Consider the following 24,583-nt stretch of genomic DNA (forward strand, 5'->3'; position numbering starts at 1 on the left):
GGGGGATCAGTCTGCCTACCACTCGTAGGCTAGGGAATTGTGAAGGCATCTACTAGTATATAAGCTCAGCCAAAAAACTTGTACTTTATTTTGCGAGTGATGGAAAGCTTCTAAAAAGTTTTGAGGGTTGGGGAGTGAAATACCTGATGCAATTAGATGCAGAGTTTAGGTTGAATCACTTCCAGTAGGAGAGATTGGAGATAAGGCCAGTTGGGAGCCCCTGGGGCCACCCCAAGCAGGAGATGATGGGTGCTTGAACCAAGGCAGTGAGAGAAGAGGTCAGATAAATAGAAACAATACATCTGACTTGGTGACTGGCTATTGGGGTGAGGAAGGGAAGCAAGACAAACCTAACTCCAGAGTGGATTAAGGGACAACATGACCAGGAAACCCTGAAGAATACGCATTTCTGAGGTACGATCCAGCAAGAGGTGTTGGGCTCTGGAGGATCTGAAACTGCCCAGGTAATGCCAAACGGGAAGTGAAACTCAGGCCGCTGTGCTGGCCCTTCCTTTGCAGCTCCTATCCTGTATTAAAGAGCACAGACCGTGGACACAGACGGCCTGGGCCCTAATCTGGTTCTGTCCCTCACTAATGATGTGGCCTGGAATAAGTTATTGCCTTTCTTAGCTTCTTTATCAAACATGGAAAAAGGGCTGGAACTTACCTCCCCACGATGATGGTGAGAATTAAATAAAATAACCTGTGCCGTGCACTGAGCAGTGTCTGACACCTGGTTTTAGCTATTAGGAATATTCTGGGCACTGTGTGGGTGCTGCATTATTCTGGGGCTCAGCTCTTACCTAGACACTTGCAGGGCACTGTAATGGCAGGTAAGTTCGCCCTTTCCCAGTCCTGACCCTTTAGGACAGCGGTTACACCCATGGCAGTTCCTTTTAATGAGATCTTAGTACTTGTGTTTCATTTTTTTGTTCTCTGACTCTTTGGGAGATGGTATTTGGAATATATTTCATGACCACCCCTGTCTCCAATGGATAATTCTAAAATGCACCCTTTCACCATGTCTTTGCCCTCCATGGAGCTCAGAGAACCTTATAAACTGCAAGAAATGTCCTCTTTAAGGAGCAAGCCTTTGTTGCTTCACTTATTCCACAAATGAGTATGGACTGTGTGCACAAACGCCTTGCTAAGTACTGGGGATATAACAGTGAACAGGGCAAATGGTTCCTGAATCATGAGTCTTGCTGTCTAGTGGAGAAATAGACAAGAAAGAAGCAATTAGTGCAAAGAAGGAAATAAGCAGCAGTGCATAGTCAGAAGAGGCATCTTGGAAGAGGTGACATTGACACTGAAGGATAAGAAAAACTAGCACCTTCAAGAGCAGGGTGAGGGCATTCCAGGCTGGAGAAGCTCCAAGAGCAAAGGCTGCGGTTGGAGATGGCTTGACAGCTCCAGGAATTGGAAGAGGCCATAAAGCAGCACTGTTCAGAAGAAATGCAATGTGAGCCATATACGGGATTCTAAAGTTCTCAGCCACATTTAATAAAAGTAAAAATGAACAGATGAAATTAATGTATTTTATTTAATCCAGTATAACATGTATAATTTGTTGTAGCCACATTAAAAAATAAAAGCAGCCCTGGATGGTTTGGCTCAGTGGATAGAGTGTCAGCCTGTGGAGTGAAGGGTACAGGTTCGATTCCAGTCAGGGGCACATGCCCGGGTCGAGGGCTCAATCCCCAGTGGGAGGCATGTAAGAGGCAGCCAATCAATGATTCTCTCTCATCATTGATGTTTCTATCTCTCTCTCCCTCTCCCTTCCTCTCTGAAATCAATAAAAATATATTAAAAAAATAAAAATAAAAAACAAGGTGAACTTAATAGATTTTATTTAACTCAATAGGTCCAAAATATTGTCATTGCAACATTCAATCAATTAAAAAAGAATTAGTGACATATTTTACATGCTTTTCTTGGTGCAAATCCTTCCAATTCCCTTCCAATGTGCTCTAAGTATTTTATACTTAGAGCACATTGCAATTGCAACTAGACACAGTTCAAATGCTCAGGGGCCACACGTGGCCAGTGAGTGAGCCCTAATAAGTGAGGGGGTATTTCATGAGATGGGATTGAGGAGACAGAGCTGGTCATGCAAAGCTTGTGGAATGTGGTAAGAAGGTTGGGTGTGACTCTAATGGAACTCCAGAAGTTTCTGTGTGAAGAATGGTTCCCAGAGGCATAAAGAGTGACTCATGGAGTCCAGGTAGGAGCTATGGTAGTTGTATAGGTGAAGGATGGAAGGGGCTTAAATGAAAGCATGGGCAGTGAGCATAATAAGAGTTAACACATTCTTGGTATGAAGGGTTTACTTCACATGCATTAACTCATTTAACACTCACAATGGCCCTAGGAGGAAGGTCCTATGTTATCCCATTTTCCAGATGAGACACTGAGATAAGGATCAGAGTGGAGGAGGGATTTTGAAATGAGTCAGTTCTAAAGCCCTGCTCTCGGGCCACCTTTCTGACAGAGAAAAGGAGGCTGATGTGATAAGCTTAGGAAGGAAGAACTGGTGGGAACTGCTGACGGATTGGAAGCAAAGACTGAGGCAATGGGAGGAATCAATGAGCACTCCAAAGTGTCTTGCTGGAGCAGTCTGTTCGAGAGATGCTTATTGTTGGTGGTGCAGAGAAAGGAGGAGCCTGAGCAGGAACAGTATGAGTTGGGAATGAAGAGCTGACATTGTAGATGCCTATGGAGATGCCTAGGAGACGAGTAACTGGGAGGTCAGATGGCAGTTGGATGTAAGTAGCCATTGTGGAGGACGGGTCTGGTGTTAAGACACACATTTGGAAGTCATCAGCCTGTAGAACGTATTTGGGAATAGGATGAGCTCACTTAGGGAGGGAAGATAAGAGGGTCCAGGACCAACTCTCCAGGTCTTCCAAAAGTTGAGGTCTGGGAGAAGCACAACCTCATGGACCTTGCTCCCTACCTATTTCCACCTGCTGTTCTTTCTGCTAGAAACCCTCCCTATTCTCTCTCTGTCAGCCTCTTACTCCTCTAGATCCAGCTCACAAGCCGTCTCCTCTAGAAGTTTCCTCATACTCTCTGAGGCTAAGTTGGCTATTCTCTCCTATATTAGTTTCTTGGGGCCACTGCAACAAATTACCACAATCTGAGTGGCATCAACAACAGAAACATATTCTCTCACAGTTTCAGAAGCTAGATGTCCAAAATCAAGGTGTGGACAGGGCCAGCCTCCTTCAAAGGCTCTGGGAGGGAATTCTTCCTTGCCACTTCTGCTTTCCTTGGCTTGTGGCAGCATCATTCCAATTTCTGCCTCTGCCTTCACATGGCCTTCTCCTCTGTGTCTGTGTCTCTCTTCTGTGTGTCTTTTATAAGCACACTTATCATTGGATTTAGGGCTAACGCCAATGATCCAGGATGATCTTATCTATAGATTCTTAATTGAATTACATATGCAAATGTAATTTAATAAAAATACCAAATAAGATAACAGTCACAGGTTCTGGGGTAAGGGCACAGACATATCCTTCTGGAGCCACTAGTCAACATGCTACTCATCTTCTGAACTTATTAATCTCATTGTAATTACCTCCAATACAGCAAATCAGGGACACCATAACTGTTTCTATTCCAACAAGAACATTCATTCTCAACAGGGGGAACATCTCCCTCAAGGAGGAGAAAATCAGTTAGGAGGGAAAGGAGGTGACTTTTTATAGATAAAAGTACAGATATACATACAGTACATAAACAACTATGCAGTATACGTCTGGTATTAAAATTTCATGGTGGGAAGAAATTAGGGGGAAAATTGTCTAAGAAGGCTCTGGGGATGAGAGGTGGGGATTGGTAATGGGAAAAAAAAGTTTAAGAAACACTAAACTAGAATATTCTTCCCTAGAGGTGCCGACCATGCCAGAAATTGTCTAAGAAGGCTCTGGGGATGAGAGGTGGGGGTTGGTAATGGAAAAAAAAGTTTAAGAAACACTGAACTAGAATATTCTTCCCTAGAGGTGCCGACCATGCCATGTTCATCCCTGTACAGTGTCACCACACTCCCACCCCCTGCACACACACACTCACTCACCATGCCCATGGCACTAGCACAGGGCTAAGAACAGGAAAGAGGGCTTGGATAAATTAGCGACAAAGATCTGCCTTCCTCGTGTTCTTAGATGCTTCATTTAAAGTTTTACTGGAGTGACCAATGCAGTCATGGGGCAGAGCCAGGTCTAAACCCGGCCTCACCCTGCAGTTACTCTGCCTTTCCATCTTCTCTGTCTCTGCTCTGTCTTCACCCGCCTGACAGGAGCATTTTGAATTATGGACTTTAATAGGCATCTATTTTACAGCCTAAAGTCACAAAGTCTAACGATTTGAAATATCACCACTGCAGTCGTCGCTCCCTTCAGAACTCTACATATTTAAACAGAATTTCAGTTACCAGAAAAACGCATCTTTAGAGGGGGAAAAAAAAGAAAGGATGAAGGTAAGAAACCCACTGATTTAATGTTTTATCAAGAGGAAAAGAGTGTAGAGCAAGGCTTGCTGAACATCAAATGGGCTCCAGTGCGGTGAATTTAACAAGGCAGAGAGCAATGCAAATTGGAAGATTTAAAACTGAAGTTTAAACATCACTTTTGTTTTCCCAAGCTCTAGATATTAATAAGGCTATTGTGCAAATTATAAGTCTTTCCTTCTTAGGAGACAGGGGAAATTAAACATTTACATAAACCAATTGATTGCAATTCCGATGGCAGCCATTTCCAAGTCCCCACTCCTCTGCGCCATCTCTCCTGGTCAATGAATGACATCACCTCATTCTAGGGGACCCGTCCTCGGCTACACTGTATGCTGTTTGGAAGACTCACTCCCCATTTCCCCAACATCTATTTCTCTTGTTCCTTCTTACGGCAACTGCTGATCCCTGGCCCATATCCTTATCACCATTTTCCTGAAATGCAATTACCCATTAACCGTTCTATTTTGTTTTAATCTCTATTCTCCAATCCATCCAGAATCCTTCCCCAACACTTATCTACTAAATTAACATTTTCATCATGACATTTCTCTGCTTAGGAATCTGTGATGAGTCTCTGCTGCCTGTAAAATGAAGCCCTAGCCCTACCCAGTGTTGCTAAGAGGTTAGAGCATCTACCTGAGCACTGAATGGTCTCGAGTTCGATTCCTGGTCAAAGGCATGTACTTGAGTTGTGGGTTCACTCCTGCCCCTGGTTGGGGTGTGTGCGGGAGGCAACCAGCTGATATGTCTCTCTCACATTGATGTTTCTCTCTCTCTCTCTCTCTCTCTCTCTCTCTTACTGCACCTCTTCCCCCTTCCTCCCTCTCTCCCTCCCACTGCCTCTGAATTGCAATGGAAAAAAAAGCCCCATTTCCTCAGCTGGCTTTCAGGACCCTCCACATACATTGTCTTCTGTGCCTGGACTCTTGCTCTATTCTCTAGACAAGCCAGAAGTTTCCCTAAGCTCCCTCCCATATCTATCTCATTTTTATCTCCAGGTCTCTGTCCCCACTGGGTCCTCTGCCTGAAATGGCTTCTTATTTCTTTTCACTCATTCTACCCTTTCATCTTCTTCAAAGGTTGCTGGGCTGAGTGAGGGGTGGAGAGAGAGGAATTGAGAAAAAAAAATTCATTGACAGGAACAACAGTGTGGTGTTTCTAGAGGAGGGGGGAGCAGAGGATATACGGGGAATAAATGGTGAAGAACAGAGAGTTGACTTGGGGTGGTGAACACACAGTACAGTGTACAGATGATAGGCACTGTTATGGAATTGTGTACCTGACACTTGTAAAATTTTGTTAACCAGTGTCACCCCAATAAAAAAATAAGAATTTAAAAAATTTTTAAACCACAAGGGCTACCTCAGACGCCACCTTCTTCACAAGCTTTGGATACTCCAGCCCACTCTGAGGAAGGGGCTTAACACAGAACCATGTTCTGTCCAAACACTTTACCCTAGCTGTCAGCAAGCAGTTTGCTAACTGGTGAAGGAATATTTTATATCATGGTTGTACAAAATAGTAAGAAAGTGTTGGGTCATTTTGTTTGTTAATTATTACCATTAGTAGAATTGTATTAACTACCGTTTATTAAGGACCTACCATGTTTCACCACACATATGAAGTTATATCCTTTAATCCTCACAAGCACCCTGTGTGTCAGTGATATTCAATCTGAAAATATGGGAAAGGGGAGGATAATGGAGAGGCAGCATATATTTTTCTAATTCCACCTGTGTCCTTGGCTGTATATAGGGACCTTAATAATTATCTCATTGCATCGCTTTCCATAATCCCACTTTCAGGTAAAGAAATCAAGGCTTAGTGGGATTAATAATTCATTCAAATGCAGTAGCCAGTGAGACCGGAACTGAAAATTGAATTCCTGTCTGCCTGTCTGTTTCAAAAGTTGCTCTTTGTACCCTGGACCTCTTCAAACAAGCAGCCATCACTGATGTATGCAATAAATCCCCTTTTTCATATGTAGAATGGGAAGGACAACTGTGTTTTTCCTCAACTTGGCTCTAAAATAGAGATTGTGCTTTAAAAAATCTCTCAAGCGTTGTATGTTAGCTTTGTCATGAACATCCTTTGGCTGGAGCCTGGAAATCCAGCCTTTATGTATTCAAGCTGGATAAAGCAGCACTAAGCCAGAAAGAAAGCTTCACCTGCTGAGACCTGTAACTATCACTTCCCAACAGCTTGGTGCGAATGTGCTTGCTTCTGACATGGTGTTGGGTGAACAGAGACCACTGTGCTGCCTCTGTACAGCACTTCCCATGCGTCTTGTGGTGTCATCACATAAAGCACATGTAGGCTGCATTTGATATAGAGTTGTGTGTGTGCATGTGTGTGAGTTGTTGACCTTAAATACCCAGATATTTCGCCAGCAAAATGAGTTTATTCGGAAACCACAAAAAATGTAATTTAAGTGTCCTAATAGTGAACCACACACAAATCCAGAGGACAAAGAAAAGGAATGTTCTCCTAGAGGGTGTCAAATACCCAGATATTACTCCAGCAAAATGAGTTTATTTGGAAACCACAAAAAAATGTAATTTAAGTGTCCTAATAGTGAACCACACACAAATCCAGAGGACAAAGAAAAGGAATGTTCTCTTAGAGGGTGTTCAGAGGCCTGTTGTAAACAAAGAGTCTATTGAAAGAAACTGAGAGTTTGAAGTGTTGTGGCTTTTCGTTGGCTGAATTATAATAATCTTTCATTGGCTGAGTGGTTACCTGAAGAAAAGGTGATCTTCCTTCTTCCTGCTGGAACAGAATAGAAAATCATCTTCCTGTTGGAGATGGAAAGTACATCTCCTCCTGTTTGGGGTAACGACCACGAATTGTAGGACATGAGCACTTCCCCTATAAGCCCTTCCAACTCCAGTTTAGATGAAGCCTTCAGGTTAAGATGGCTATATAGGTAAATATGGTACTCACGTTTGCCCATGACCACATCAAAATTACAACTAAACTACAGAACAACCATCATTCAGAACCCTTGAAATCTAGCCGAACAGAAGTCCTATGACTAAGGATATAAAGAAAAAGCCACATTGAGACTGGTAGGAGGGGCAGAGAAGCAGAATGAGCTAGTCTCATATCCAGATTAAAATTGGGAGGGATATTTCAGTTGTGGAGGTTCCCCTGAGGATAGATGGGTTCCAGCCCCACATGAGGCCCACCCCCCCAGCCCAGAGTTCCAGTGCCAGGAAGAGAATTTCTCGTAACTTCTGACTATAAAAACCAGCAGGGATTATGACTGAATGAGATGGTGAGCAGCTGGAGTCCCAGGCATTCCATTTAAAGGGTCCACACATAAACTTACTTGGATCACTCTCTCTGAGCTCCAACACTGGAGCAGCAACTCAAAAGTCACCAGGGACATACAGGGAGGAACTGAATTGTCTGGCATCAGGGCTAGAGCTGGAGAGGCAACTTTCTCCCAGACAGAAGTGCTAGCAGGAGACATTATTCCTTTTCTAAGTCCTTCCCCCAGAGCCAGCAGACAGTTACCATATCTGTATCTCCATCAAGCTGACTAAGGCTATTGCTGGTGATTCCTTGAGACCCAAATTTCAGGTCCACCCAGCTGTTTCCAGTGGCTTTTCCATACGAATGGCCTGTCTTGGCTCATGCTTCAGACTTTGCTAATATCTCTCAAACAAGAAGCATTTGGTCTTGGTGTGTCTTGTAACTCTCGCTAAGTAGCCCCAGGCCTGGCACTATTACATCTGGCATCGGTTTGCAGTTAGGCCTCTCCTGGGCACTTTCAAGCCTAGCACAAGTATCAGCCATCTGCAGATCACTTTGTAGCTCATACCAAAAGGCCCTGGTCAGAACACAGGTGGCGGCTAACCTTGTCCTGCACCTGCTGATAGGCCCCAGAGCCAGTGCACCTGGTGGACTGCTTTAGACCATGGCAAGGCATCACTCAACCTCCATAAGTGACACACTCAAGGGGAAGACTCAGCAGGCACCAGAGCTTCACTCTGTGGGGTGGGCCCATGAATAGCTGATCCTTCATGATAGTCCCAGCCAGACGTCAAAGTCAATTGGCCTCTAGGTAAATCCCACCATTTGAAGTACCAACAGAAATCAAAGCTCAGCTACAATAAGAGGGTATACACAGCCCACATGGAGGTAGGGGTTTGGGGGTGGGGGGTGCACCTGAATGCCAAGCTCTGGTGTGCCCCCCCACACCCAGGGAGGTTGTGCCATTGGACCCTACAGGACACTTATTACATTGGACCATTCTATCAAGCCTGGGAGATGTAACAGCTCCACCTAATACACAGAAACAAACACAGTTAAGCAGCCAAAATGAGGAGACAAAGACAAAGTACCAAGGGAAAGAACAAGAAGAAGAGCTAAATGAAATGGAGGCAAGCAAACTAACAGATACAGTGTTCAAAACAATTATTATAAGGATGCTCAAGGAACTTAGTAAGAACTTTAAAAACATAAAAAAAGATATGGAAGCCATAAAAATAAAACTATTTAGAAGTGAAGGAAGCACTAACTGAAATGAAGAATAATTTACAGGAAATCAACTATAGAGAAGAAAAAGCCAAGAATCAAATCAGAAATTTGGAATATAAAGTAGGAAAACACACCCAATCAGAACAGCAAAAAGAAAAATGAATCCAAATACATGATTACAGTGTAAGGATCATCTGGGACAACTTCAAATGTACCCATATTTGCATTATAGGGATGCCAGAAAGAGAAGAGAGAGAGACCAAAAAATTGAAAAGCTATTTGAAAAAATAATTACAGAAAACTTCCCTAATCTGGTGAAGGAAATAGACATATAAGTCCAGGAAGTGCAGAGAGTCCCAAATAAGATGAACCCAAAGAAGCCCACAAGACACATCATAATTAAAATTGCAAAGGTTAAAAACAAAGAGAGACTGTTAAAAGCAGCAAGAGAAAAGCAGTTAAGCAAGGGAGGTCCCAGTAGACTGTCAGCTGATTTCTCAACAAAAACTTTGCAGGCCAGAGGGATTGGTAAGTGATGAAAAGCAAGGATATACAACCAAGATTACTCTACCCAGTAAAGCTATCATTTAGAATCAAAGGATATACACAAAGAGCTTTCCAGACAAGGAAGACCTAAAGGAGTTCATCACCACCAAACCAGTATTACATGAAATGTTAAAGGTTCTTCTTTAAGAAGAAGAAAAAATGATCAATAATATGAATAACAAAGTGGCAATAAATTCGTATCTATCAAAAAAAAGAAAATGATTGCATAAAATAAAAAATTGACAAACATATGAAGCTCATTAAAACATCATTGAACAACAGGATGCTCTGGATTTTGAGCAACAAAGAAGAAAATAGGGCACTTTCCCTTAATTTCAGAGAGATAGAAGATGCCACCTTGTAAGAAAACTGACAGAATTTAGAATCAGAGGCTGTTTCTGAGTTTATCATCTGATATTTTTATATATTTATTATATTTCTGCATTGATATGTTTCCCTATAGGAACAAATGGTAATATTTTCAACTTTTAGTCTAACAAATAAATAAATTAGGTCTCTGCTTATTAATCTTCACTCTGTGTGTGTTAAATTGCAACTAGATATATTTCCCTCTTAATAAAAGTCAATAGTAAAATATGGACTCATAAGTTTCAGTGCAAAAACAGTAGGAAAAATCAAATGCTATACCTCAATACACAGAAAACAAACCATCATGAGAATGTTTAGGATTCAAGAGGGAAATAATCTGCCCTTTCAGATTATTTCCCTCCTCCTCATACCATATGCGAAGTTTGTGCACCAGCTGTGCCACGCCACCTTTCCCTCTCTACCTTTCCAGGAGTTGTAACTTTTAATCACAGGCACTGGAAAAGAAGTGTAGCCTGAGACAATGATTTTATAACTTTTATTTTTCAGCAAAAAAATATGCTTTCCTTCCAGGTAGAATCTAATGTGGAATCTTAACATATAAAAGAGAGAAAATAATATTTTGTTTACAGATACTTATCAATTTAAATTTTTGTCTTTCACTTAATATAAAGTCAACCTAATGAAAAAGTTTTGATGAACACAGAAATTTGAAATCAGGATTGTGGATGACAGGCATAGTCATATGCATCTCAGGAATAAATTTCTATATTTTGTGTTGAATGCACATTACTAGGAAAAGCCTAATCCAAGGGGTTAGGTAGTAGGGTACTTGCCCATAAAATTTTACTTGAGCAAATATAAGCAAGTCTAAATTAGAAGAAAATGAAATAAAATAAAAAGCAAAAGTGGTCTTGAGCTACACCTATGCTAATCACTGATTTAGCTTTAAGAATTTCAAATACTTGCAGAAGACAGTGTGAGAAGCTTTATTCTGAGATCTGCATAAAAACATGTTAGTTGGGAAGTCCAACCTTACATGCTGGTGGGTCTCGTGTGTTATCATCGATATATATAACCCTAATATGAAAATAGACCGAACAACGGAACAACTGAACAATCGAACAACCGGTCGCTATGACGTGCGCTGACCACCAGGGGGTGAGTGCGGAACATGGTGGGCGTGGGCATCGGCTGTGGTGGGATGGTGAAGCAGATGAGCGGGGGTGCCAGACCAACAACTGAACAACCGGGTCGCTATGACGTGCGCTGACCACCAAGGGGCGAGTGCGGAACATGGTGGGCGTGGGCGTAAGCTGCGGTGGGATGGTGAAGCAGATGAGCGGGGGTGCCAGACCAAGGCGGGGTGCCAGTCGCTGCCATCAAGGTGAACCTCTGGTGGTTATTGAAAATTCTTTGCACCTGTGCACCGTGGTCCTGCCTGGCACTGGCACCTGCTGCCAGCAACAGCCCCACTCGCACCCACTGCTGGCAAGTGGTGCCGGTCCTGATTGCTCAGTACCATCAGCCAGTGCAATTGGGTGCTGCCAACCCTAATCACCCCTGAGGGCTTCTCCACCTCCCCGTGCTCCTCAGGGGCAATTGGGGCAGCAGCCTCCACTCGCACCTGCTGTCAGTGCATGGGAGCAGCAGTGGTGGGACCGAGGCTCTTGGCAGACAAGGGACTGGGGGCCACGGTGGTAGGGGCCAGGCAGGGGTGCAGAGGATGGGTGGAGACCTGCCCCTGTGCCCACCGCAGCCTCATGGCCCACAGTTCCTTTCAAGGTGCACGAATTCATGCACTGGGCCCCTAGTTTGGTATATAAGACATTTGAATAGTGTGTGTATGTGTGTGGTTTTGTGCGTGTGTATGTGTGTGCTGCAGCTTTGATCAGAATAAATATTTTAAAATTATAAGAAATGAGAATGAAATTAATGTGGAACTCTTGAATTGATGGTCTTGACCAGCCGTGGGCAAACTATGGCCCGCGGGCCAGATCCAGCCCGTTTGAAATGAATAAAACTAAAAAAAAAAAAAAGACCGTACCCTTTTATGTAATCATGTTTACTTTGAATTTATATTAGTTCACACAAACACTCCATCCATGCTTTTGTTCTGGCCCTCCTGTCCAGTTTAAGAACCCATTGTAGCCCTCGAGTCAAAAAGTTTGCCCACCCCTGGTCTTGACTATACTTTAAAATTCTGGACAACACAATATGAAAACTCCTATTTTAAGATATGGAGAGGCAGCTGGAGTGGAATGTGGGCTGCTATGCCAGCTTAAATCTCAGTGGGCCATACATGGGATAGCAATCCACCATCAGCACCCAAATGATCAAAGGATGTGGGGGGAGTGTGATCTGTCACTTAGCAAGAGAGGGTGGTCCCAGTGCATCTTCCTGTAACTTGATTATGCCACTTTTTCTTCTTCTATTTTAATCTTGATCCAAGGATATTTTTTCCATTGATTTTTAGAAAAAGTGAAAGGGAGGGAGGAAGAGGAGAGAGAGAGAAAGAGAGAAAAACATCCATGTGAGGGAGACACATCAACTGGTTGCGTGCTGCCCATGACTTTACCAGGGGTGGGGAGCAAACCTGCAACCGAGGTATGTGCCCTTGACTGGGAATCAAACCTATGACCTTTTGGATTCGCTCTAACCACTGAACCAAACCTGCCATGGCTGATTATGCCACTTCTTTAAAAAAAAATATAGACCCCCAAATATATCAGCCTGTGTAGTCTTGTCACAAAAGTGTCTTTACAATCTGGCTCCGGCATGAACTCATACTATTTTCCTTCCTTCCTCATCCTTTGAATCGATCTTCTATTTTAATTTATAATATTTATTTTTGAAGCAAATTAAATTTCAATTCCTCTCAGTAAGTTTTCTGAACCCATCCCTACCATAATGTCCAGGCAGAAATATTGCTGGCACTGCTTTGTTTATTTATTATTGCTATTAATATAATTGCATTAGTCACCATTTATTAAGTATCTAATTATAGGCCAGCTTGCATATTAATGTATGTCCTTTAATTCTCCCAATCAACCCTGCATTGTAGTGATATTTAATTGATACTATAGCTTAGAGTATTTATACAGCCTACCCAGATGTCTCCTATCTCCAAGGGCAAAATAAAATTTAAGCCTGTGTCAGCTGCCTCCAAGATCTGCCATATTTCCATCTGCGATGCTGCTTTCTTTCTCTGAACAGTTGTCTGCCAGCTCTGTGTGCATACCTGGGGGTAGCATTTATCAAGCGGCGTGGCAAGTAAGTGTTCCCGTGCTGCTTGCCTCCTGCATGGAACTCTGAGAACATCCTGGAGGTGTAAATGGCGTCTAATCAGACCTCGGGGTTTGGCATCCAGTCATAGCTCAAAAATTAGTTATGCTTAATCTAAACAAAAAGAAGCATTAAACTGGTAGCTAAAAATTGTCATCTAGTCACCTACCTCCAGGCAAAAACCATCAACAGGATACAAGGTGTTCCTGCCTTTAACCATTATTGCTACATTTTAGCCCAGAACAGTGGTTGGCAAACTGCGGCTCGCGAGCCACATGCGGCTCTTTGGCCCCTTGAGTGTGGCTCTTTCACAAAATACCACGTGCGGGCGCACATGTACAGTGCAATTGTAACTTTGTGGCCCATGCTCAGAAGTCGGTATTTTGTGGAAGAGCCACACTCAAGGGGCCAAAGAGCCGCATGTTGCTCGCGAGCCGCAGTTGGCCGACCACTGGCCCAGAAGGTTCTCGGGGCCTCGACCACTGTTTCTCAAGGTGAGGTGTTACTCAGGGGATGAGGGGGGTTCCATAACCCCACATATTTGGCAAACTCTGCATATTAAACTAACCCTATTGGGACATTAGGCTCAGCATATTAAAGACTCCAAGAATTTAAAAAACCAATCTTGTTCTGTCTAGCAATTCTCAAACTTGTATGCACACCATACAATTTTTTTTTCAGATAAGACCTACCAGTCCTTGAACCTGCTGGTTCTGTAGAGCCCTGTTTGTAGAGATTTGGTCTAGTCTAATCTTCTGTTGATTGATATCTTGCCATATTTCAAGCAAGCTTTCTGGGGGCTGAGTGAGACTTTAGTTTTGGTCCGTTTCTTCTCCATGTTCAGTAAGGAGCTTCAAACCATGTCTTTCTTTCCCTTATAAACAAGGGGACTCGTTTTCCTAAACCTTGTCCTAGCAGAAGGCGGCTCCCAGGTTCATTTCACTTTCTACGCACCTTTGGGATTTGTGGCATCAAAGTGATCCTAAAAGAAATTAGAGCCAGGGAAGGCCCCTTTGTTTTAAACACAGTCGGTTCAGAGATGGAAGGCGCAACCCTGACTTTCATGCTCAAGTGAAGTGAGTCACTGTTGTGGGATTTTCTGACGGCGTTTGCAAAGTAAGGTATGACATCACATCTTGTCCTCTCACAGAATTCGCATCACCTCACATATTTTCACTGATCATTTTATCTGATTGATTTCTCTGGAGGTCAAGGGAAATTTACATAACATCCTAAGCCATGGGACCTCCTACAAAGTCCTGCATAATATGTACACATTACCTTGGCATGTATATAAATGTACATCTTATCAGAGTACAGAGTATATATAATGGACTCCAAAAAGCTTGACTTTTTGCCTACGTTCCACGTCAAATCCAACTGCAAGTTCCAAGGCCTCAATTATTAGAAATTGACCCTCTCACACCTTCATCACCATCTTTGTTCAAGCCACCATCATCTCTGGACTGACCACAGCAAGAGCCTCCTAACTGCTCTCCCTGCTTTTGCCCTTGTTCCCCTACAGCCTACTTTCAATTTACTGGAAACAGAGGGTTCCCTTCAAAACTTAAGTCAGATCATGTCACTTCGTTGCACCTAAGCACCCAACCTTTCCTGGCCCGTGTCTCTCTTAGAGTAAACGTATTACAATGGCCCACAGGTACTGCAAGAGCTGCTTCCCTCCTCTTCCTGGCCTTACATCTGACTATCCACTAGGTTCACCCTACTGCAGCCTCTCTGGCCATCTTGCTAGTCTCTGAGAATGTTTGGCATGTTTCTACCTCAGAGCCTTTGCATCTACTCAATGCAAAAAGCCTTAAATGTTTTGTCCCCTCTGACTATGCATGGCTTGCTTCTCATTTCCTTCAAGTCTTTGCTCAAATATTACCCCAGAAACCAACTGCAACCTTTCCCCACCAATCCTCACCTTCCTCTTGGAGTTTTGTTTCTTTCTGAGGCACGTATCACCTGCCTTATACCTTACTAGAGGCCTGGTGCACAAATTGGTGCACCAGTGGGGTCCCTCGGCCTGGCCTGCGGGATTGGGCCAAAACTGGATCTCCAGCATCCCTCAAAGGGTCCTGGATTGTGACAGGGCACAGGCTAGGCTGAGGGACCCCACCGGTGCACAATCGGGGCCGAGGAGGGACATCTGAGGTTGGCCAGCTAGGGAGGGGTTGTGGGAGGGCTCCAGGGCATGTCTGGCCCATCTCACTCAGTCCTGATCAGCAGGACCCCAGCAGCAAGCTAACCTACTGGTCGGAGTGTCTGCCCCCTGGTGGTCAGTGCACATCATAGTGATTGGTTGAGCGGCCTTGGCATACCATTAGCATATTACGCTTTGATTGGTTGAATGGACAACCGGATGACTGGACACTTAGCATATTAGGCTTTTATTATATAGGCTAATTTACCTATTGTTTTGTTTTTTTGTTTGTTTTTGACGGTTTTCTTTTGTTTTATTTTTTCCATCTCTCCCTTCACTAGATGTAAGCTTCATGAGGTCAGAGACATTTGTTGATTTTATGTCTCCTTAAATCCCCCGAATAATGCATGTTAGACTTTCAGTGAGTGAGCACTTTCATGATTCCCAACCTGTTTATACAGACCTCTGGGGTTGTGTACAGGTAGTGATAGGAACGGGTGAGATATTGTTAATATTTCAAAAAGCCTAATACATCCCTCTCATCTGTCCAGTATGAGGCTACATGACAAACTAAAGTGTTACACTTCTTTGCCTTTAGTTGACATCATCTCAGCTCAGTGTGTTAACTCTGATTATATGTCTGATCAGAATCTCTGGCTACCAGTTGCAAATGCCTTTGATTTTTAGACTTGAGGAAATGAATTAATTATCATGGAATAAATGCAGATTAGTAGCTGTTTTTGAAAACATGGACTCCGTGATGGGGGAGGATCGAGCCCTTGATCTCCTTTGTAGGAGGAGGACTTTGAGGTGCTGGAAGATTAAGTGACTTTCTCAAGGTCACACAGCCAGTCACACAGGCAAAACAATGACTGGAACCCAAGCTTTTGATTCCCAGCCCTGAGCCGATGCCATCAAAGGCACCGGTTGCTGCAGAGCAGACATATATAAGCTGTATGTAACATTTGCATAACACAATACAGTAAAGACAGAATCCCAACTGAGGTTCTCAGCAGGAAAATATCAATTATTTAATCAGGGCTCTATTTAAACTTTCATTGTGAAGGTTAGGTTAAGATTCACTGGCTTGATTGAGGGTGCTGCCTGCACATGAGAGTGTTTACTGAGCTGGGCTCCCTGGAGTGAACTCAAACAAACTTGTGACATCCAAGGAGCATTTTTACGTCCTGAAAGCCATGCACGCCTTTATGGAGAGCCAGAGCTTTTCCTTAAAACAAACAAATGGTTAGCCTTGAGGATAAACTGCAAACAAGTCTGCTAAGACAGAGTCCTTCCTCTAGGCCTCACGTGCCATTTCATCCTTAGTTTTAGTCTTTACACCTAATGAATATGAATATACCTAGACATACGAAATGAAAGCTTCTGTTTACTCAAACGCATGATCGTGTGCTTTACTCTAGTTCATCCTTAGAATAACCCTGCAGGGTTGGAACCGCTGATATTATTTTCTCCGTTTTTTCACATAAGGATGCTGACAACTCCTAGGGGTTCAAAGACCTGCCCAAGGTCTCCCAACTTGTTAGGGGAGGAAAGCAGTAGAATGGAGGGGAGGGGCATGTTTCCTCATTCCTCAGGCTGGGTGCATGAACCAGTGTCACCTTACTAGGGAGAAGGGGGCAGGGAGTAAGGGCCCCCCCGATGTACTTCGTTCCCTCTCCCATTGATAGCACCAATGGTCTGAGATTCAAGCCAAACACAGGAAGTGGTTTCCGATTTACAGAGCAGGGAAGGGAATAGAAGAGGCCTGTCCAAGTCACCCGTAAAGTGTAGCTGAGTCAGAAGTAGAGGCGGGGCTCAGCTCTCTCCTGGCCGGGCTGGATGGGGCATGGCACTCCGTGGCTGTGCTCTGCTAGGATCTGAACGCCAACCCGGGATCTGTGGCCTTGAGCGAATCACCCTACATTCTGAATCTGGGCATTTTTATGATGATGAAATGAGATAACCTAGAAAGCCTAGCTTTGTGTCTGACAAGCAGTAGAAGCATAACAACTATGATTTATTTACCTTTGTGGGTGCATCATTTCGTTTATCAAATATGTACTGAGGATTTAGTGAGTCTCTAGACCTGGGTTAGGCATTATGGGAAGAAAGCAGAAACACGGTCTCTGTGCTGAAAATCAGATTCACACACTGGCAATTCAAGGCTTAAAAATCCCTGACAAAGGTACCATTATTTTTTTAAAGGATTGCAAGAAAAAAGTCCGTGGCATGATCAAAATATCAATAAATAATATTGACATTTCTAGCAGCACAATAAGTCAGTAGGGGAGCTGTTTGGGGTCAGTAGGCCCTGACTCCCTGACCTCTACCCCCAAATCACTGAATCTGACTCTGTAACTGAGTGAGAACTGGTTCCTCTCTACACTCCTTCCCAGCCGCCCTTCTGTTCCCAGTTCTCGGCAGTGCCCGGAAACGACCTTCCAGCCATGCCTCATTACCCCCAGCCCTGGTCTGGTCTCTCATGCCTGGGACCTGCCAGGACCCTGCCCACCCCAGCAAAGTTCACCTGCTCTGCTCAACATGCGCTCTGTCTCACTGCCTCTGCCTTTCCTCTTCCTTCTCTGAGAACTCAGATTTCTTTAAACAGACAAGCAATTACTAGTGTGTTATCCACACTTGACTCTGTGTTGGTACAATACCCCCTGATGTACAGTAGCAGGCAGCTGGATAATGGGACATATTTAAGCTGATTGCCACTGGAGATAAGTGATGTCTCTGATGGGTGCACTTTTGTTAACCTTCTGAAGGCAGAGGGGACAGGAAGTTTTATTGTTTTGCTTTAGAAAAAAGAAGCCCTTTGAGAATAGCTACACCTCCCGGGAGATTCTCATTTCAGATTAGGCTATCAGGTGCACAGCGCAATCGGAGGCTTCGGCTTCAGTCGCAGCCCTTGTGTGATATTCACGCCTCTCAATAGATCCTCCCCAGTGGCTGACACTGGCTTGCTGGCTGGCACCGCTTCCAAAGGACAGCTCTATTAAACACAGGCTTCTCCCCCATCTTCTCAGCGACTCTCCCCCTGCTCTCCTCTCTCTTCTCTTCCTTTGTTACATCCTCCTCTCCTATCTCTCTACCTTCCCCTTCCTCCAGCCACTTTCATCCTTCCTCCCTCAATCTCCTCCTCTCTCCCCTCCTCTCTGGCTGCCAATGGTTTCCTGTTGTCTTTTGTTCATTTTTACTCTGAGTTTCCACATCTCCCCCGCATCCCTCCATCTCCTTTAGGCCTCTTGGTCTCTTTCCTCTCCTCTCCCAGCCCCCTCCCTCCTCTGCACCTCAGGGAAAGCCAGGCCGGGGAGGCTGTTAAGGTTCTGGGTTGTGAGCATTGCCTTGGTAGAGCACGAAGCGTGACAAAGTCACCTGTGCTGTTTGCTCTCCGGAAGCTCAGTCTGAGGAGGATGTGGGTGCTGGAGGAACAAGTGTTCAACAGGGGGGCTGGGGATAGGGCTGGAAGGAACAGGAGGGAATTTAAGAGAAATGCATGTGAATCAGAGAGTGAAAGGAGGGCTAGAAGATGAAATGGAGCTGTCGGCAACCGCTGCCTGACTTGGAGGCAATAAGAAGGGAAGATTAATTAGTCACAGATTAAGCTGCCCTCTAGCCAGTTACCACTGTTTAGATACAAAGATACCAAGAAGAAAGCAAAGCACCAATCAGTCTCTTAAAGGGGCCGCTTGCTGGCATCTAAGATCTGGGTGAGTGGGGGTGGGAGATAGCCTCTCAATAGATCCTCCCCAATGGCTGACACTGGCTTGCTGGCTGGCACCGCTTCCAAAGGACAGCTCTATTAAACACAGGCTTCTCCCCCATCTTCTCAGCAACTCTCCTTCCCCTGCTCTCCTTCTCTCTCTTCTCTTCCTTTGTTACATCCTCCTCTCCTATCTCTCTACCTTCCCCTTCCTCCAGCCACTTTCATCCTTCCTCCCTCAATCTCCTCCTCTCTCCCCTCCTCTCTGGCTGCCAATGGTTTCCTGTTGTCTTTTGTTCATTTTTACTCTGAGTTTCCACATCTCCCCCGCATCCCTCCATCTCCTTTAGGCCTCTTGGTCTCTTTCCTCTCCTCTCCCAGCCCCCTCCCTCCTCTGCACCTCAGGGAAAGCCAGGCCGGGGAGGCTGTTAAGGTTCTGGGTTGTGAGCATTGCCTTGGTAGAGCACGAAGCGTGACAAAGTCACCTGTGCTGTTTGCTCTCCGGAAGCTCAGTCTGAGGAGGATGTGGGTGCTGGAGGAACAAGTGTTCAACAGGGGGGCTGGGGATAGGGCTGGAAGGAACAGGAGGGAATTTAAGAGAAATGCATGTGAATCAGAGAGTGAAAGGAGGGCTAGAAGATGAAATGGAGCTGTCGGCAACCGCTGCCTGACTTGGAGGCAATAAGAAGGGAAGACAGTTCTGTCACAGATTAAGCTGCCCTCTAGCCAGTTACCACTGTTTAGATACAAAGATACCAAGAAGAAAGCAAAGCACCAATCAGTCTCTTAAAGGGGCCGCTTGCTGGCATCTAAGATCTGGGTGAGTGGGGGTGGGAGATAGGTGATGACAGCTTTGCTGTGGGTTCTCTAGGTGGTGAATGGAGAAGAGCATCTTTATAAACACATTGTACCTCATGGGGAGCAGGGAGAAATTCAATTAGGTTTGAATGAGAAAGGTAACTTGAATATCAATTAATTGTCTAATTGAAGATAATGTAGACCTGGGGGCACCCTGCCAAGTTGATTCCTACACCCAAATCCAGAGATTTTCCTAGGGATTAAAGCCGCAATTTAATTACACACTTCTATTAGATTAGGCACTGATGGCATTCAGTACTCTGGGTTAATTACATAGTTAATTACACAGCCAATAACATCCTTTGCCTAATGGCCCTGCTGGATGCATCCGGAGCTGCAGAGGGGTATCTTGCTCCCGTAATAGGCGCTCAGGGAGCCCCAGGTGGTGGGAGTGTCTTAGGCAAGGGGACATGTGAATACTAATAAGGAATTATTTTAATTGTCCCTTGTTCTTGATGAACAGTAAATTATTCTAATAACATTTACCATTGTACTCATTCATTATCTAAGGGTAATGAGGAGTGGAGGGCTTCCAGGGACCTCCCCTGGGGCACAAACAAGGCTGCACTCACAGGCTGCCTTCACTTTGGATGCCCAGCATCTCCAGGGGGACTCTCCTTCTTCTTGGTCTCCTTGATGCAGGACTGAGCTTTGCACTGGCCAAGGTGCTTTCACATGCCTCAGTTGTTTGACTATAAACAAAGCCATGAGGTAGGTTTCCATTTTCCTATCTTATTTTCCAGGGAGGAGGGTGGCCTCTTGACTTGCCCAAAGACAGAGGCAGGGAAGTGCTGGTGATGCTAACTGGAGTCTGGGTTGGACTCCAAAGCTCACTCTTGTTCCTCCACACCACATGGCCTTTCAACTCAAACTGCTTCTTTCTGAGTTTTAATTCAAGGGTGAGTATGCTTTGAGTTCAACATCTCTTGGTGGAACAACTACCAGAAGTAAAATATGAATGATTCCCAAGACCTCTAGAGACCATTGTGGGTGGGCTAAGGCATGAGGAAACCATGGGTGGAAGGGTCCGGATCTACCTACTTACCTGGACTCATCACACAGTCCTCAAATGGCAACATTCCTATTTGCATCGTTTAAGAAAAATGGGTGTCTGTGTACAGACCATCGTCTGTGGGAGCGTGAATTATATCAGAAAGGCTCTTAAGGGCAGAGAAAGCAGAGGAAAGCCTATCTCACAGCCTAACAAGGAAACTTTCCTGGAGGAAGTAGAAGATCAGCAGCTGCCTAGTGATGCTGACCAGGCCTGCCTGGCAAAGACAAGCACATTAATGTTTGCTGTAGAATAAATGCTTGTACCCTCCAGCAATACATATGCTGGAGCCCTAACCCCCACTGTGCCTGTGTTTGGAGTAAGGAAGTCATTAAAATTAATAAGTTCATCATGGTGGGGCCCCAATCCAATAAGATCAGTGCCCTTTTAAGGAGAGACACCAGAGACTCCTTTTCTCTTTCTCCGGGACAGCGTACAGGTAGAAGCTGACTGAAAGCCAGGAGGAAAGGCTTCCCCAGGAACTGAATTCCAGCCTCCACAGCTGTGACAAAATAACTTTCTGTTGTTTAAGCCATGCAGTCTGATGTTTTGTTATGGGAGCCAGAGCTGACTAACACAATGATTAAAAAAATAAATAAAACCCAGCTATGGTTTCCAAACACCTGATTCCCCTCCATTGCCCCTCCCCATCACCCAATACTCACTTTTTTTTAAAATGCATTGGTTCTTTGTTCATGCCATTCCCTTTGACTGGATCATCCAGCCCTGCTTGTCTGTCAAAATATATCTCATTCAAAACTCTTCTGTAAAGACTATTTCAATACCATTTGTTCTTTTTGTCTACCTCTCCCATTCATGCATGATCCTACATTTATCACAGAGTGTAAGGCACATGAGGACATTAGCTCTGTTTTCTCCATCTGTGTCTGCTTGGGATCCAGCATGGCCCCAGCTCGTAGAAGATACTTGTCTTAGTCTGCCCAGGCAGCTATAACAGAATGCTGTAGACTAGGTGGCTTATAAACAATAGAAATTTATTTCTCACAGTTCTGGAAGCCAGGAAGTCCAAGGCACTGGCAGATTCAGTGTCTGGTAAGGATCTACTTCCTAGTTCATAGAGAACTGAGGTCTTCTTGCTGTGTCCTCACATGGTGGAAGGGTAAGAGAGCTCTCTGCCTCTTTTATAAGGGCACTGGTCCCACTTATTAGGGCACCACCCTCATTACTTAATCACCTCCTGTATTAATCATGTTTTTTTTTAATTTTCTGTATATTATATTTTAACATCTTTAAAAAAACCCTTTCTGAATGGGGGTGAAGACTGCCCCTCAGGGGCTTGCTAATTCTTAGAGATGGCAACAAATGGGAGTATGCCTTTGCTATGCAAACAACTGATTCAGAGTCATAGCTCCTCTATCTGGCCTGGGCATCCCAGTAGTCAATATTCTGACTTAATCATCCCAGCTCCATGGGCCAGGCAACTAGAGACCACCAGCCCAACACCCATCAAAATTATTCAGACTAGGCGATCTTAAGCTGGTTACTAAGCCCTGTCTTGTCTTTCTCATGGAAACCCCAATAAAGACAATGGTCTAAGCCTCCTTCTTGCTCCGGCTGCTGCTCGCTGACCAAAAGCCACTCCCGTGGGTCCTGCATGGTGACCCCTCCTCTTGTTCTAGGGTAACTGTGAGTAACAGTAAACATTTCTCCCAACGTCTCAGCCACCTTTGTAAATTCAGACCTGGGCAAAACACCTGCCAAAGGCTCCACCTCCAAATTCCGTCACAGTGGGGATTAGGTTTCCACCTGTGAATGTGGGGGTACACAAACACTGAGCCCATGGCAGCATACAATTAGGACCTGTGAGCTGAACTCTCTTTGGTTGCAGGTAGCTGGAAAACTGGATATTCACTCACTCAGACGACTTGACTCTCCAGGATTTTTCTTGCTGAGGTTTTGATGCCACAGTTCTGGCCACTGTGGCAGCTCCTGGACATGCCTCTAGATGTGGCTCTCATGGCCAGGAATCTGTCATCTTTGGACTTTGGTCACCGAAGAAGTCTTGGCAGGGAGCTGGTTTGAAAAGGAGAGGGGTCTATCTTGTGCAAGGAAGTCTCCCCCACATCTTGCAACCTCGCCTTCTACCTGGCCCTGCAGCCCCACAAGCTTCCCAGCATCCTGGTGCAGTATATTCCCTGGGAACCAGAACTTTCACCTGTGACCTCTCACCTTTCATTCCCTCGAGAAGCCTGTCCACTGACTAGGTCCTCATCTGATCATTTGATCCTCCATTTTTCTGTCAAAACTAACCTCTTCGATGCCCCATTGCATCAAGGGTGCTGTTTCCCATTACAGAAAGTTTAGAAGTTAGTACTAGACCAGGAGTTAGTACTAACAGTTAACAAAACCTCAGAATGCTTAATGAAGTACACCGGCTTGAACAAAGGCTCCTTTAATTCATAAACTCACTGGCTGTCAACTGGGGGTGGTACCACCCCTGGAGGCAAATAGAAATGGTTCAGACGTTCCTGGTCGACACAATCACAGGGTGGGGTACTGTCAGGACTGAGGCCACGGATGTTAAGTGTTTTACGTCGCAGAGGCTAGTCCTGCATGCTGAACGGACCCACCTCAAATGGACCATCGCATCGCTGCTTAACGCCTTGCACTGGGAGTCATGCTGCCAAATGCCACCTGCCACAGAGTCCTCGGGTGGGAAGGGGAGGTTCTCATTTTGGGGACAACAAGCATTTTTGAGAAGTGACCGCTTTTCCTGCTTATACCCAAACCTGCCTGGGGGGAAACCTAGCCCTTCCTGAGCTCCCAAACCCTGCCCTCCTCACTCACCAAGATCCTGAGAAATGCCAGGGGTCGCCTCCCCACTGGTATAGGAATAGGAGAGGGACAGGGGACTCAATAAGCTCATGTTCTCACGGTGCCATTGCCTTGGAAAGCCCCTTCTCACAGAACAGCATCTGTGGCCTAGCCAGGCGGCTGCAGGGTGGGCGGCCTCAGGTCAGGGTGACAGTGCGTGGGTGGTCACTGTGGCTGGACACAGCCTGAGGCTCATCTGGGCATCCGTCATAGATGGTTAATGGCTCACTTGACCAAAGGGGGCACACAGCAGCTGGGAGTCCACACTTCCTGGGGGAGCCCTCAGTCATTTGAAAAATATCCACTTGAAGAGTTTTATTTTCCACAGGAAGTCAGCGAGAGCTTCTCCCAGCCAGCATTTCAAATGTGCTTGCTCAGAGTTAGCCACTCTGCCGGATCCCGGGCCTCTGGGTGGGGGAAGCGGGGGAGGAGGTGTGTGCCTCAAACCCTCTCCTCTAGTCTAACATTCGTAAGTGGGTGATGAGGCAGAAAAACAGAAGACACGTGACTCAGGGTCCTTGGTTTCCAACAACTGAAAGTGACACAAACCAGGAAAGTGTTTGTAGGATATTCAGTGTTTAAATGGTTTGTCAGGAATGCAATGAGAACCCTGCTCAGAGTATAGTCTGGAACAAAGGGGAGTTGGGCAGCCACACCAGAGACAACATCAAGCCACAAATCCAGACCTCCATTGCTGTGGCCACCCAGCAGCCTCTGCAGGCTGCCCTGCCCCTTCGGACACTCTGCACTCAGCTCACTGCACCCCAGCCCCCAGCGAGACCTCACTGCTGCTGCCACCTCAGTGCAGCCCCTTTCCTCCCCTTCCCCCGT

The sequence above is a fragment of the Myotis brandtii genome, unplaced genomic scaffold, assembly GCF_000412655.1.
Source record: "Myotis brandtii unplaced genomic scaffold, ASM41265v1 scaffold421, whole genome shotgun sequence".
NCBI lineage: Eukaryota > Metazoa > Chordata > Mammalia > Chiroptera > Vespertilionidae > Myotis > Myotis brandtii.